General features: G+C 44.5%; 1 pseudogene; it reads left to right on the top strand.

Annotated features, from left to right (window-relative positions):
• The first annotated feature begins 12,517 nt into the window (after nucleotides 1-12,517).
• Nucleotides 12,518-14,211, top strand: LOC129639929 (melanoma-associated antigen B2-like; annotated as a pseudogene).
• The last annotated feature ends 1,830 nt before the right edge of the window (nucleotides 14,212-16,041 follow it).

The raw sequence follows: 16,041 nt of genomic DNA, 5'->3' as shown, positions 1-16,041 counted from the left end.
ACATTCCCACCAACAATGCAAGAGAGTTCCCTTTTCTCCACACCCTCTCCATAATTTATTGTTTATAGACTTTTTGATGATGGCCATTTTGACAGATGCCTTCTCACCCTTTATGTTTTATGTCTGGGATAAGAACACTTACCATAAGATTTGACCTCTTAGAGAGTATACAATATAGTATTTTTAGCTATAAGCTCTATATTATGTAGTAGATCCCTAGAACTTATCCATTTTGTATAATTAAACTTTGTAACTTTTGATTAATACTGAAAATTGGAATACTGCCTGCTTTATCAGTGAATAAACACTGTCAGTTATCGACAGTTGCAGCCACCACGGATGGTGAACCCTGAGGGAACACAGGATGTAAAAATACAGGATACGGGCCCCAGATATGTGAAGTTCATATCAAAGGAATGATTTCAGTGAGCCCCGATTCTTGCATCTTTCCATATATGGAAAAGGGCTAAATTCCTTAACCAGGGTTATCTGGTTTTCCTTCATTTATCATAATCTTTTGATATTCAAACTACCTGCCCTTTGTTGCAAAAATTGTATGTAACCTGGCTCCTCCCCTCCCTTCTTTGGAGCAGTTCTCTCAGGGTTACTCGAACGCTGCCTCCTGGGTTGAAGTCCTAAACGTTTGTACCAAAGAGAACATACCTGTCAGCTTTTAGGCCGTGAATGTTTTTTTTTTTTTTAATTTATTTAATTGGAGGCTAATTACTTTACAGTATTATAGTGGCTTTTGCCATACATTGACATGAATCAGCCATGGGTGTACATTGTTCCCTTTCCTGACCCCCCCTCCCGCCTCCCTCCCCATCCCATCTCTCAGGGTCATCCCAGTGCACCAGCCATGAGCACCCTGTTTCATGCATAGACTGTGAATGTTTTTTAAGTCTACAATTCCTTCTCATTCACCCTCCCATAGACCATGGCTACCACCACTCTACTCTGTTTTTGTGACTGACCATTTTAGATTCCTCATATAAATGACATGCAGTATTTGTCCTTCTGTGTCTGGCTTATTTCACTGTAGCAGAAGGTCCTCTAGGTTTATGCACACTGTCATAACTGGAGAGGTTAGCTTCTTTTTAAGGGTGAATGGTGTTCCATTATATGTATATTTTGCATCTTCTTTATCCATTCATCTGTCACTGGACACCTAGGCTGCTTCCCTTTCTTGGCCATTGTGAGTAGTGCTGCAATGAACATGGGAGTGCAGAGCTCTCTTCGAGGTCCTGATTTCATTTCCTTTGGATAGTAGTGGCATGTGGAAAGTATTATGAGTTATTTTTGATTTTTTGAGGAACTGCTATACTGTTTTCCCTGCAAATTGGCTGTACCAATTTATATTCCTACCAGCAGTGTTGAATATGTATAGTTTACTAAGAAACTTGCAAACTGTCTTCCAAAGTCGCTCTACCATTTTGCGTCACCACCACCACCGAGGAATGAGAGTTCTTGTCAATTCACATCCTTACCAGCATTTGGTGTTGTCAGTCCTTTGAATGCTGGCCATTCTGAAAGGGATGTCATGGTATCTGCTTGTTTTTTTTTAATTTGCAGTTCCCTAATGGTATATGATGTGGAGCATCTTTCCATATGCTTGTTTGCCATCTCTGTATCTTCCTGGGCGAGGTATCTATTCCTATCTTTTGTCCATTTTTTTATTACATGTTTTCTTCTTATTAATATTAAGAGTTCTTTGTATATTTTAGATTAGAGCCTTCATCAGATATGTCTTTTGCAAATATTTTCTCCCATACTATGGCTCATCTTCTTGTTCTCTTGGTGTATTTTTATAGAGCAGAAGTTTAAGGGAATGAAATCTAGCTTATCAATTATTTCTTTCATGGATCCCCATCACTTTTTTCTGTGATGATATTTTGTTGATTGGTTTGCTATGTGGCACATGGGATCTTAATTCCCCAACCAGGGTTTGAACTCACAGCCTTTGCACTGGAGGCACAGTGTTTGTAAACTTTTAGCTTTTTTATTTTGTGTTGGGGTATAGCAAATTAACAATATTGTGACAGTTTTCAGGTGAACAGTGAAGGGACTCAGCCATACATATACACGTATCCACTCTCCCCCAAACCTCCATCAATACTGCCACATAATACTAAGCAGAGTTCCCTGTGTTACACGGTACATCCCTGTTGCTTATCCATTTTAAATATGGCAGTGTGTACCTGTCCATTGGAAATCCCCTATCTCTGTCCCACATCCTTCCCCAGCGGCAACCATAGATATGTTCTCTGAAACTGTAAGTCTTTCTATTTTGTAGTTCAATTCATTTGTATCATCTCTTCTTAAATTATACATCTAAGATACGTCATATAATATTTCTCCTTCTCTGTCTGAGTCACTTCAGTCAGTATGATGATCTCTAGGTCCATCATGTTGCAGATTGGCGGTTGCCACAAGAAGGGGTTGGAGGATGGATGAAATGGGTGTAAATGACCAAATGGCATAAACATTCACAACTTTCACTTACAAAATAATAAGCCCTAGTGTTCTTTCCTGGAGAATCCCAGGGACGGGGGAGCCTGGTGGGCTGCCGTCTATGGGGTTGCACAGAGTCGGACACGACTGAAGCGACGTAGCAGCAGCAACAGCAGCAGGGATATAATGTATAGCATCGTGACTGTAGTTAATCATTGCTGTTTTTAAGTCGCCAGGTGGTTTCCTACTCTCTGCAACCCCATGGATTGTAGCTTGTCAGCCTCCTCTGTCTTTGGAATTTTCCATGCAAGAATACTGGATTGGGTTGCCGTGTCCTCCTCCAAGGCATCTTCCCGACTCAGGAATTGAACCCGCATCTCCTGCATCAACAGGCAGATTCTTTACCACTGAGCCACCAGGGAAGCACATAGTTAATAATATTGTATTGTATATGTGAAAGTTCCTGAGAGAATATATATGTTTTTAAAGCGAGCTATAGTTGTTGTGGGCTTCCCTGGTGGCTCAGATGGCAAAGAATCTGCCTGCAATGTAGGAGACCTGGGTTTGATCACTTAGGCAGGAAGATCCCCTGTCGAAGGGAATGGTTACCCACTCCAGTGGGTAATTCTCACTTGGAGAACTCCATCGATAGAGGAGCCTGGCGGGCTACCCTCTTAGGGTCAAAAAGAGTTGAACAAGACTGAGCAACTAACACTTTCACTTCATTTTCATAGTTGATGTATAATATTTTATGTTTCAGGGACACAACAAAGTGATTCGTAATTTGTAAATGTTATGTTCCATTTATAGTTGTTATACAATATTGGCTATATCCCCTTTGTTTTGCAATATATCCTTATAGATTATCTATTTTATACATATGAGTTTGCACCTCTTAATCTTCTATCCGTGCCCTTACCCTCCCCCTTGCTGCTTTCCCTTGTAACCACAACTAGCTTGTTCTCTGTATCTGTCAGTCTGCTTCATCTCCCTAGTCTGTTTTATTTTTTAATTCTTCATATAAATGGTATTATACAGCATTTGTCTTCCTCTCTCTCACATATTTCAGTTAACGCCTTCCAATCAATCCATGTTCTTGAAAATGGCAAAAGTTCATTCTTTTTTATGACTGAGTAATATTCCATTGTGTTTGTGTGGATCTTTTCAAATTAATGGATTACTTTTTTCATTTTTAGCAGTAATTTAAAGTAAGTTGAGCGCTGAAGAATTGATGCTTTTGAACTGTGGTGTTGGAGAAGACTCTTGAGAGTCCCTTGGACTGCAAGGAGATCCAACCAGTCCATTCTAAAGGAGATCAGCCCTGGGATTTCTTTGGAAGGAGTGATGCTAAAGCTGAAACTCCAATACTTTGGCCACCTCATGCGAAGAGTTGACTCATTCGAAAAAACTCTGATGTTGGGAGGGATTGGGGGCAGGAGGAGAAGCGGAGGACAGAGGATGAGATGGCTGGATGGCATCACCAACTCGATGGATGTGAGTTTGAGTGAACTGCAGGAGTTGGTGATGGACAGGGAGGCCTGGCGTGCTACAATTCATGGGGTCGCAAAGAGTTGGACATAACTTAGCAGCTGAACTGAACTGAAAGTTTATTCAAGCTTTAATGCAGGTTATTCTGACTTTAAGGTAACATCACATGGCATACTTCTGAGTACATTTCTGAAAAATTCTTTTGTACGTATTTCTGTTTTATAGATCTATGCAACCTCTGGCACTGGGGAGGCTATCATCTGGGTTCTGATCACATAGCAGTGAATAAATGGATACGGAAATTTAGAAATCATGAAAGCAAGAGACCACAGTGATCTTAGAGTAGTGAACTGAGTGTTGCCATTAGTGTTCATGTCAGGATGATAAATTCTGTTGCAAAAGCACCCTTAGGTAGCGTGAACTGGTAGTTTTTAGGGAAATGAATTGTAAGAGAGAATACACTGCCTCAGTATGGTTTGCCACTCTTTTTCATACTTGTGGTTTGCCAATGAAATGTATCATCCCCAACTGGACCTGTAGAATATTGTGCTGGAGGGTCCCTGGCCACCTCACTAAGTTCCTTATTAATCCATTTCAGGGCCACAGTCTGTGCATTTTGTCTGACTCCTCACTGTCTCAGTGTGTGCTCAAAGGTCCAGCCAAAACTCCTGATTATCTGGTGGCTGGGAAATACTATCTCTTCATCTCACACTGGCTCTGCCAGTCACAGGTGCCTTCTTAATAAACAGGAAGGTTGGACTGGGGTGGGGTCACTGGCAGAGAGTAGATGAGGCTGGAAGCGAAGGGGAGATGAGTAATGGAAACCCTTAGACTCAGAAAAGCATCAGGTACCTTACGGAGACCATCCAAATTAGTGGGTTATTATTTTTTTTTTTTTCAGATATACACCCGGGAGTGCGAATGCTGGGTCATGTGTTAGTTCTGGTTTTAGATTTTGAGGACCCTCCTTACTGTTATCCATGGTGGCTGCACCAATTGACATTCCCAACAACAGTGTACAAATCATGTCCACATGCTCACCAACATTTGTTACTTCTGTTCCTTTTGGCTTATAGCCCTTCTGATAGGCATAAGATAATACCTCATTGTGGTTTCAATTTGCATTCATTTGACGATTAACGATGTTGAACATCTTTTCATGTGCCTCTTACCAGCTGTTTGTCTTCTTTAGAAAAATGTGTATTTAAGTCTTCTGCCCATCTTTTTCTTGATTTTTTTTAACCTGTTATATCAACTGTTTATATATTTTGGATATTAACCCCTTATTGGTTATATCTTTGGCAAATATTTTCTCCCATATAGTAGGTTGACTTTTCATATTGTTGATGGTTTTCTTTGCTGTGCAAAAGCTTTTAACTTTAATTTGCTTTTATTTTCCTAGCTTTAGGAGACAGATCCAAAAAACTATTGCTATGATTTATATCAAAGGGTGTTCTGCTCATATTATCTTCAAAAGTTTTATGGTTTCCACTCTTAAAGCTAGGTCTTTAATTCCTTTTCAGTTTACTTTTGTATATAGTGTTAGAGAATATACTGATCTCATTCTTTGAGAGCTACATGTCAAAGAATGAGATTAGAGCATAAATACAGTTTGGTAATGTCAGAAAATTAAATGTGCTTTTACATTTGAGCCAGTAATTCAGTGTTTTCAGAAATTAACTCTGAAGAGACATCTGCAAACACATGAAAATATGTAAATGCCTATGTCCATGTTAATTGAGGGAACATGATATATCCACAGAGTGGAGGACTACGAAGCTATAAAAAGGAATGAGTACAATTTTGTAAAGTAATATGAAGTGCTTCCATGATAGATATAGATATATAAAAGAATGTGGGAGTTTGGGGCTAATGTCGATGATACCAAGTCCAGTGCCTTCCCATTCTGGTATGAGGAGGCTTTGAGAGCTGAAGAAGAGAGAGCCAGAGCCAGAGCTGCAGCCAGGGCTCCTATGGTGCCAGGGCCAGTGCACTTTCTGGAGCATGTCCAAATTTCCTCCTACTCCTAGTGAAGTCTGAGCAGATACTTCACATTGCATTTCAAGAAAGCAGGCAGTCTTCCCACTAGCGGAGGGCCATGGTGGGGCTCATGGAAATTCAGCATATAAGGTATCTGTGTTCCTATACAATATGCACAAATTGGAGGTTTTTCTTTTCTCTGTTTTTAAATGTTGTTCCCTTTAATTAAAGTTGTGTTTAGCTTCAGAGTCCAAGCGTACTAATGGCACCGCTCCCACATGTACTACAGATTATCAAGTTGAAAAATAAGAAATTTCGTATTACATAGCACAGACTGAAATCCTTGAATCATTTCTTGTCATTTGGAACAAGATAACATGATATTGCAATATGGAATTTTTGGGAAAATGGAAATTTTTCCACAGTGAAGTCTGTGTGATTATCAGATACAGAAAATTTTTAAGAAGTATTCACTTCTTCATTTGTTTTAGTCTTTCTTTGTACTATTGAAGTTTATTTACCTGGATTGGCTTCAGTTATTTCAGAATGTGGGAGAAGTGAAATCCCAGTAAATTGCTTTCTTGCACACTTGCACTGTAATTGTTCAGATATCAATTTAGCATCTGCTCTTTGGAAGGCTTCTGGGTGGTTTGGGGGATGCTAAGAAATATAAACTCAACCCCTTCTTATAGAATTCTAGAGTCTAAGAGCAACATTCATATAAAGTAGCTGGTGAACTGAGATCTAGGGGCCCAATAAAAATGAGGTATAAGGAGGTGAGGGGATTGAGGGCTTCCTCATGAGGAGTCTAGTGTAAATACACTGAGGCAAGGCACTTGGAGACTTTAGGACAATAAAAGTCTGGCAGCGGAAGGTAGTTTTAAGTTAGGCTACAGGGCGAGCCCACCAGGGAGGCTGTGGAAACACTGAATAGGGGTCAGACCCTCAGATGGCGGGTCTCAAAGTTGAGAGGCTTAAGCCTGGAATGGAAAACTACCCTGAACAATTGCTTTGGAATTATGGGGCTTCCCAGGTGGCTCAGTGGTAAAGAACCCGCCCACCAATGCAGGAGACATGGGTTCAATCCCTGGGTCAGGAAGCTGCCCCTGGAGGAGGAAATGGCTACCCAATGCAGTATTTTTGCCTGGAGAATCCCATGGACAGAGCAATCTGTCCAGTCCATGGGGTAGAAAAGGGTCAGACACGACCGAGTGACTAACCAGGAACAGGAGTAGACCAGAGAGAAATCCCCCCTGGGGTGGGGATGGAATGTGCCCTGTGCTCCTGCCCCAGTGCCTGTGAACACAGTGCACAACCTAGATGTTTCATGCACATGATCTCCAAGGAGGTTCTGTGAAATAAAAGTAGTAGTAGAATGAAACCGAAAACTCAGAAGCTAGTGGGCTGACACTGTTTGCTGTGAGTCGTGGAAACAGAGCTCATTTTATTGAAAGGGCATTCCATTCAGCGTTTTTGGCTATGTTGATAATTCCACCAAAGTCTGTGAGGTGAGTCTATTTTAGGTGATGGTGAAATTGATGAAGGTAGGGGTTTATTTTATTTGGTTACTTATTTATTTGGCTATGCTTGGTCTTATCTTTGGCACACAGGATCCTTGATCTTCCTTGCAGCCTGAGAGTTCTTTAGTTGCAGCATGAGGAACCTTTCAGTTGTGGCATATAGGATGTTTAGTTGTGGCATGTGAACTGTTAGTTGTGGCGAAGCTGTGGCATGTGGGACGTAGTTCCCTGATCAGCAGTGGAACCCAGGCCTCCTGCATTGGGAGTGCAGAGTTCTAACCCCTGGACCACTAAGGAAGTCTCTAGGAGTCATTCAGATGAAAGAGCAGACAGGAAGGAAGACAGAATTAGTCTCGGAATCAAATTTAGATTCTTTGAATTTCATTCAGTTAAAAATAGTACCCCCACACTCAAAATACGACCTAGTAGTGGAAATGAAAGTTTCTTTCTAAACAGCATTTTGGACTGATTTGGTGTTCCATGTGCTAGAATGCCACAGATTCTCTGACATCTCCTAGATTTAAAAGATTCCTCACGGTCGGTGGTATCCTCCAGGATGAAACTAATCATACTCATAGTAAAAACAGATATTGTGTAAAGTCTCAGTGTGGTCCAGGCACTGTGCCAGGTGCTTTAGCTACATGCCACTAGCCCTACAACAGCCACTTCACCTGAGGCTCCCCGAGTTTGGGATGGACCCGTCAACACAACTGAGAAGAGACAGAGCTGGGACTAGAGCGCTGGTCTGAATTTGTCCACAGCATGTACCCTTCCACTTGTCCCGGCCTGAGGTGCTCATTAGTCAGTTAATTCACTGTCTTCTAGCACTCCAACATGTATCTTGAGTGACAGAAAGAAGGACTCTGTGACCAAAACACTGGAATGGAATACATAGCCAATGCAATACAAACACCAAAATAATTAAGAGGTGTGAATAAAGGAGAGAAGGAGATAATGCTCAGTAAGCATATTAACACCTGCATGTGCAAATTCAGACACCCTCAAGTGATAGAGGGCTTACAAGATTATCTGGCACTATCCTTCTATGTAGAAAGTAATTTTATTTGTTTTAATTAAAAATATTTATTTCTATTTATTTTTTGACTGCTCTGAGTCTTAGTTGTGACACTTGGAATCTTTGTTGCCACATGCAGGGTCTTTAGTTGTGGAATGTGAGATTTAATTGTGGCACAAGAACTCTTAGTTGTTGGATGTGAGATTTTTAGTTGTGGCATGTGGAATCAAGTTACCTGACTAGGGATCAAACCGAGGACCCCTGCATTGGGAGCGCAAAACCACTGGACCAACAGGGAGGTGCCAAGAGTAAATATTTTAGAACTACCCTAAATCTGGTGACTCAGATGGTACAGAATGCGCCTACAATGCGGGAGACCTAGGTTCGATCTCTGGATTGGGCACAATCCTTGGTGGAGGGCACGTAACACACTTCAGTATTCTTGCCTGGAGAATCTGCATGGACAGAGGAGCCTGGCAGGCTATAGTACATGGGGTCACAAAGAGTGGGACATGACTGAGCGATTAAGCACACACCCTAAATCTGGCTGAAGAGCAGGAATATATCACCTCTATCTCTTTGACATCATAACATCTGTCCTGAGTTCCTTAATTTCTGCTGCATTTTCCTAATCTTACATCACCTTTGGGACTGAGACCCATTTTCGCCAAGATTTGCTAGAGGGTAACTGCTCAATGTTTGTAGGAATATGCATTCCCCAAGAAGCCTTTAATCGAGGGACAGAAGCTGATATGGGAACCTCCATGAAGGAGGACTGAGGAGACAATCACCCCTGAAAATAGTGGTCACCCAAAGACTAAGAAGAGGAATCTTAGCTCAGTAGAAGGAGTAGTCCCAGGCTGTGGTAGATGTAGTGAAGATGCAAGAGGAATTGGAAGGACTCAAGTTGCATCCCCACTGTCTATTCTCAGAGGCCCTGATGGACTAGGTTCACATGAAGATCATCCTGACTTCCAACTTGGAATTCTCAGGAGACTAGGACCTTGCTGTAAGACAAGAAGCTTCATAAAACAGAGAGTGGAGTTACAGGATTCGTCATGTGTCAATGTGAGGACCTGAAAGTGGACTCACAGTAGCATACCCTATAAAAGGGGGCCCTGGAAAATAACTGATGCTGTGGTCCCCAGGAAGCTCTGGGCACAGATGTCAGGTTGATTTCTCTCTAGAAAGTCTTAGCGAGGTGAGACCTCTGTCTAATATAATCAGCTGCATTTTCACAGAGGGAGGGACCTGAATCCAAGGAGGACCTCACATGCGATGCTGAGTGTTACTGAGGACCACTACAGAGGGAGCCACTCATTCAACCTGTGTGATCTTAGGGAGGGCTGAGTCTCCTCTAGCCAGATCAGAACCCAGATCTGCAGATGGGGGTGTTTTGACTATAACCAGCCTTAAGCTTAGGATCATCAGTGCTAGTGAGAGGATCTCTTCCCCAGCGAAGGAGGCTCACAGAGTGGCAACTCACCTGACAAGCAGAGATACTCAGGGCAGAGCTGGCCTCCCACCAGAAGGGACTTGGGAAGGCGAGGGCTCTGTTTGGGAGCTGGAAGACTCGGGTTCATAGGAGGGGGCATCCTGGGCTCCGATACACTGCACAAGGAGGACCCAAGGACGGATGAATATTGAGCTACCTGGGTTCCCGTAGCATGCTGCCCCTGCCGTCATCCTTGGAGGACCCCAAGTAGGACCTTACCCAGCTCCCTCCACTTCCGCTTTGAAAGCCAGCAGAACAACCGGTAGCCGCGGGGACTGTATGGCAGAGACTTAGTGTTCAGGACTTGTCTGGAACCAAGGTGAGGACCTGAATGTAGCTCATGGGACTTTTCCAACCCTCCCAGTAATAAAAGTGACCCATCCACATTCCAGCCCTCTGATATGGCTCTTATGAGTCCCTCAGAGCTATCGGCTGAATGTGTCTAGAGTGTCGCAGGCTATGGCATTGGTCTGTGGGGGTAGGCCTGGATTCTACCCCCGGAGGAGGTCTAGAACCTAGATGAGGGCCCTGAGGGCTGATGTGCAGACTTCGACACCGCAAGGGGGCCACACTCAGGGGCTCCCCTATACTGGACTGTAGGAGGCCCTGGGTAGAGCTGGCCAACTGTGGTGCTCCCTGGTGTCCACTGGAGGTGGTTTTGGGAAAGTGAGAGCCTTGCTGTAATGGAATAAACCCAGTTCAACAAAGGCACCTAGTCTGCAACAATATTAATGGCTGTGACGCTGAGTGAGGATGGGGTTCTTCCCATAAGAAATGGAGTCACAGAAAGCGCCAGTCCTATTTTGAGGACTGGGAGAATCGGGCGTTTTGACATGACACTTCCTGGGACATCTCAGGGAAGTAAGAGACCAGGTCAGTGGGGGCAGCCTCAGGTTGGAAAGGGAGGGTTTCAGGTGTCCTGGTGGATGGTGAGAACCTTGGGGGCTGTGGATGTTCCACACCACATTATTCGGACCACATCTCCCTGTCGTCATCCCTGGGAGACCTCAAGGTTACATGTCGGTCCCCACTGTGGGCTAATGGGGACATAAGGGTCTTGGTCTGAATGGAGTGGTCAGCAGAGAGAGAAACCTTAGACCTTATCATGAGTCAAATGTAGAGCTTGGTTGCTTCTGTGTCCTGGATATTGAAAATAGTGCTGCAGTGAAGACGAGTACAAGTGTCTTTTTCCATTACCGTTTCCTTAAGGTATATGCCTAAGTGGGATTGTTGGCTCATGTGGTAGTTTTATTCCTAGTTTTTGTAAGCAGAGTGAATTAAGTCAGAAAGAGGAAAGCCAATATCATATATTAATGCATATATATGGAATCCAGAAAGATGGTACTGATGAACCTATTTGCAGGGTAGCCTGGAGATGCCGGCATAGAGAACAGACTCGTGGACACAGTGGGGGGAGAGGGAGGGGCAGACTGAGAGAGTAACTTTGAAAATGTACACATTATCATATGGAAAATAGATAACTAGTGGGAATTAGTTTTATGACCAGGGAGCTCAAAGCCAGTGCTCTGACAGCTTAAGAGGGGTGTGACGTGGGAGGGAGTTTCAAGATGGAGGAGACATAAGATATACCTATGGCTGATTCATATTGATTTGTGGCAGAAACTGGTATACTATTATAAATTGTAAAAAATAAATTTATTTTCAAAAAGACATATAGGAGAAAACAGAATAAAAAAATATTTTAGACCTTGGGATCTTGTAAGGGTCCACAGGGACATCAACCTGCCTGCACCAGATGTTGTTCTCAGGATACCATGTTTGGCAAGATAAGGTCATCTTCACTTCCTGATTTTGGGACACAGAGTGATTGGCTTTTACTATCAAGCAGTCATTACTTCAGGAGAAAGTTGAGCTTCTCTTCTGGGAGCCCAGTTGATGAACCTGAGTGAGGACTCAGTGCATCCATCCCAACCCCCAGATTTCAGCCCAGGAAATCTCAGGGAAGGGCTGTGAGGCTGAGCACCTTCTTTACTGTTTTATACGAAGTCTACGGGAGGGGAAATGTCTAATCTGAAAGTGCAGACAGCAGTCCGCAAATGGATAATGGTGCCCAACATTTTAAGGAGCCAATGTAAGGACCCTGAATGATGATCCCAGTGCACTCAGGATAGAAAAGACCTAATTAGCTCTCAGCACTGGTTATCTATCTCTTGGCAGGGAGGTGGACTGAGGCATCCCTTCACTTATCTCTGGATCATGGGGTGGTCTAAAGTGTCTACATCAGAGTAGCAGAGGGAAAGGTGTCAAGGCTCCGTCAGAACTTGACATGAGAATATTGAAGTAGAACTTAGAAAACCCCACTGCTGGCACCTGCTGTCATCTGAGTAAATCCAAAGCAGGGCTGAGAGGACTCAGAGGAAAAGTAAGGCCTCTGTTCTTCCTCTGTGGGATTCTGTGGGAACAGGCTGAGCAGGAAAACAGGAGGCTTGTGGGTTCCTAGGGCAGTGTCCTCAAGGACACCTGCAGAGGCGGCCTTTGATTAAGCCAAGGTAGAGTCTCCCTGTTTTAAGGTGCTCATGTCACCTCATTCTCCATCCTCCAGGTGCCCCAATCTCCTGTCTGTTGGCCCAGACTCCCGCCTGCGGTCCCTGTCACTGCCATCATGCCCCGTGGGCAGAAGAGTAAGCACCGTGCTCGTGAGAAACGTCGCCAGGCCCAAACTGAGATCCAGGGTCTTCACGATCAGGCTACCACATCTTGGGGAGAAGAGACCACCTCCTCCTCCCCTCCTGATTCAGAGAGCGCTCCCTCAAGCTCGTCTGCTGCTGGCACCTCCAAGGGGCCTCAGGGAGCCCAAGGCACCACCAGTGCTGCTGCAGGTGTATACGCAAAAGATCTGGTGGTGGTGGCGCAGCACGCTCGAGATCTGGTGTAGGTGGCACAGCATGCTCAATATCTGGTGTAGGTGCCAAGGGCCAAGTTCAGGAAGGTGAAAATTCCTCCCAGGCTTCAGCTGCTGCTGCGAGCTCTCACACAGATCTTCTGACCTGGAAGGCAGAGCTATTGGTGCAGTACATGCTGTTTAAGTATAAGATGAGGGAGCTCATTAAGAGGTCCGAAATGCTGCAGGAAATCAAGAGAAGGTACAAGGAACAATTCCCTGAGATCCTTAGCAGGGCCTCCGAGCGCATGGAGCTGGTGTTTGGCCTGGTGCTGAAGGAAGTCAGGCCCAACAGTCACTGCTATACCCTGGTGAGCAACCTAGATCTCAGCGACAGTGAGTCTATGAGAGGTGGCTGGGGGCTGCCGAAGAATGGTCTTCTGATGCCTCTGCTGGGTGTCATCTACCTGAATGGCAACCACGCCCCTGAGGAGAAGATCTAGAAGTTCCTGAATACGCTGTGCATCTATGATGGAAAAAGTCACTTCATCTTTGGAGAGCCCAGGAAGCTCATCACAGAAGATCTGGTGCAGGAAGAGTACCTGGAGTACCGGCAGGTGCCCGGCAGCGATCCCCCTCACTATGAGTTCCTGTGCGGTCCTAAAGCGCTGACAGAAACCAGCAAGACGAAAGTCCTGCAGTTTTTGGCCAAGGTCAAGGATTCGGTCAATCCTGCCTTACTGCCGCAATATGAGGAGGCTTGGAGAGAGGAAGTAGAGAGCACCGGAGCCAGAGATGCAGCCAGGGCTGGCACTTCTGCCTCAACCAGGCCTGGCACTGCTGCCTCAGCCTCTCTGGCCCTTCTGCTTCAGCCGCTGTGCACCCCAGGGCCGCATCCAACAGCTCATCTCGCCCCTAGTGTGGTCTGAAGCCTGTTGTTCACTTTGTGGCTAGAGAAGCCGGTCAACCTTTGTTCCTGATATGCATCAATAACTTTTGATTTTATTTCCCCCAATTTTCAGTTATTAAAACTTTTCAACAGAAAGGTCATTTAGAGTCATGATATAAGTATATGAATAACATGAATCACACATACTTTGCTGTTTGTCAAATTTAGGAGTCAGAATTTTGTTTTCTCAAATAAATATTGGAAATCCTTACATCACTTTTGTGATCGAAGATGAGAATAACATCACTTTAGGATGAGAGTGTCCTTAGAAATGTGAAAGAAACCACACTAATAGACGCTCAGAACATTGATACATTGTTAGGGAGATAGCGGAAATGTCTTCAGATTTTGGCTGGCTTTACTGTCTGCTTAGTTTCTCTTTTTGTAAATGTAAAAGACACATACTTGCCTCTGCTTATGGTTTATGGTTTTCAAGAATGTTTGAGAATATAAATTATAGCAAATGATTTATTCGTGGCTCTTCTTTTACACAGTCATTGAGAATCTGCTCTTAAGAAGTCTTCATGCTTGTACTGGTGATGTTTAGTCAAAAAAAGTCCTAGCCTCTGTCCACTCATTATAGTTTCTCAGAGATGCTGTCATTCTACGGAAGAGGCTGAGATACTCTCTACTTTAGGAAGAACAAGAAAGAAGCAGGTAAAGAGGGGTTGGAGAGAACATATTACTTTGGTTTCATTCCTAAGCGGAATTTTGGCTGATTTGGGAGGTTGGGTCTCTTTTTTCCCGACTTGGAACACTGCATAGTTGCTGACATCTGATAGATTGAAAAAAAATCCAGCTGATGTAACATCTGAGGTCAAGATAATCATAGTAATAACTGCCGTTGCTCCTAATGTCTCAATAGAGGCAGGCGCCAAGACATAAGCTTTCCATAAATACTTATATACCACCAAACTGACAAGAAAGGGCTTATAACTTACTTCACAGGGGAGAGCCCAAGACTCATAGAGTTTGGTTTTGTGCTGAAATACATAAGGCTGGTAAATGACAGCTGGCAATAGACTCCTGCTCTACACTACTTTACCCACTCCAGTGTTCTTGGCTGGAGAATCCTAGGCGCAGGGGAGCCTGGTGGGCTGCCATCTATGGGATCGCACAGAGTCGGAAACGCCTCAAGGGACTTAGCAGCAGCAGCAGGCTTACCCTATTAGCTTTTTCTTAAGGCTTATTCTTCAGGCTTCTCAGAGACCTAAGAAACTTGGTCTCAGCGCAGAGTTCTGAGGTTGATAGAGCGAATCAATCTCGCAGAAATGATGGTGATTTCCCTGAATGAGGGTGATGGAAAGACCCATCCAGAACAGAAGGATCCTGTAAAGACCCGTCCTCATTGGCAAGCCCATGAAGTCCTGAACTATCTGGGCTGCTGTGGTTAACACTTTCAACTCAGGTCCTGGGGAGGTGGGGACATTGGGAATCTGCAGAGAATAGAGCCCCAGGAAGGGTGCAGAGTCAAAGTGAGGACCCAGAGTGTGGACATGAAGCCCCTCAATCCACAGCCGACAGGGCTACACTAAATGTAGCCTCTCCACTAAGACACTAAGTCCCTCCTCTCCAGTTAGCCCTGGGAGGCATAGGTAAGTGCTGGCCAGCTCAAGGGCCCTGTGACTTCTGCCTGGAGGGTTTCAAGGAGATGACCTTGGTTTATAGGCTGGCTGTTCATCAGAGAGTGGAAATCCCAGGCATGACATTTGTACAGTCCTGTATGAAGAGTGTGTCAGCCATCTACCCCATTACAGATAAATTCTTAGAAAGTCCTGCAAATGTAATGGGCCCTGGGAGGGAACAAGCAGGGCTTTCAGACTAGGTTTATCCCTTATTTTCTGAAGGCGAATGGCTTCAGGACCTTAAAGTCCTTGGGCTAATGGAGGGAGCCTCTATCAGCTGAGGAAGGGTACCCCGTTCCTAACAGGAGTCAACTGATGATACTGACGGACAGTGAAGGATCCCTCCCAGAAGGAAGGGGGCTACAGAGGGCACTGTCCCTGTTGTCAGGCCTGAGACTGTGCCACTTATGCCTGGTGACATGGTGAGTCCTACTCACTTCCTCCCAGAGGATCACATGGAGGTAAGGAACCTCATCCTGATCAAAGGGAGCAGCCGAAGCTCAGCAGAAGGATGATTTCCACGTTGTGCCAGAAGTCAAGGTAAGAACCCTGAATTCTTGAAAAGACCACTCGCCTCAAAACAGTGGGGGCAGAACATATTCCTTCCACTCCTGTTAACCTCAGAAGACCATGGCCTGTGGTGGGCCTATGAGGCAAACTCCTCTTCTTCCTCAGG

The sequence above is a fragment of the Bubalus kerabau genome, chromosome X (assembly GCF_029407905.1).
Source record: "Bubalus kerabau isolate K-KA32 ecotype Philippines breed swamp buffalo chromosome X, PCC_UOA_SB_1v2, whole genome shotgun sequence".
Classification (NCBI taxonomy): domain Eukaryota; kingdom Metazoa; phylum Chordata; class Mammalia; order Artiodactyla; family Bovidae; genus Bubalus; species Bubalus kerabau.
This window is presented reverse-complemented; position numbering and strand designations above follow the sequence as displayed.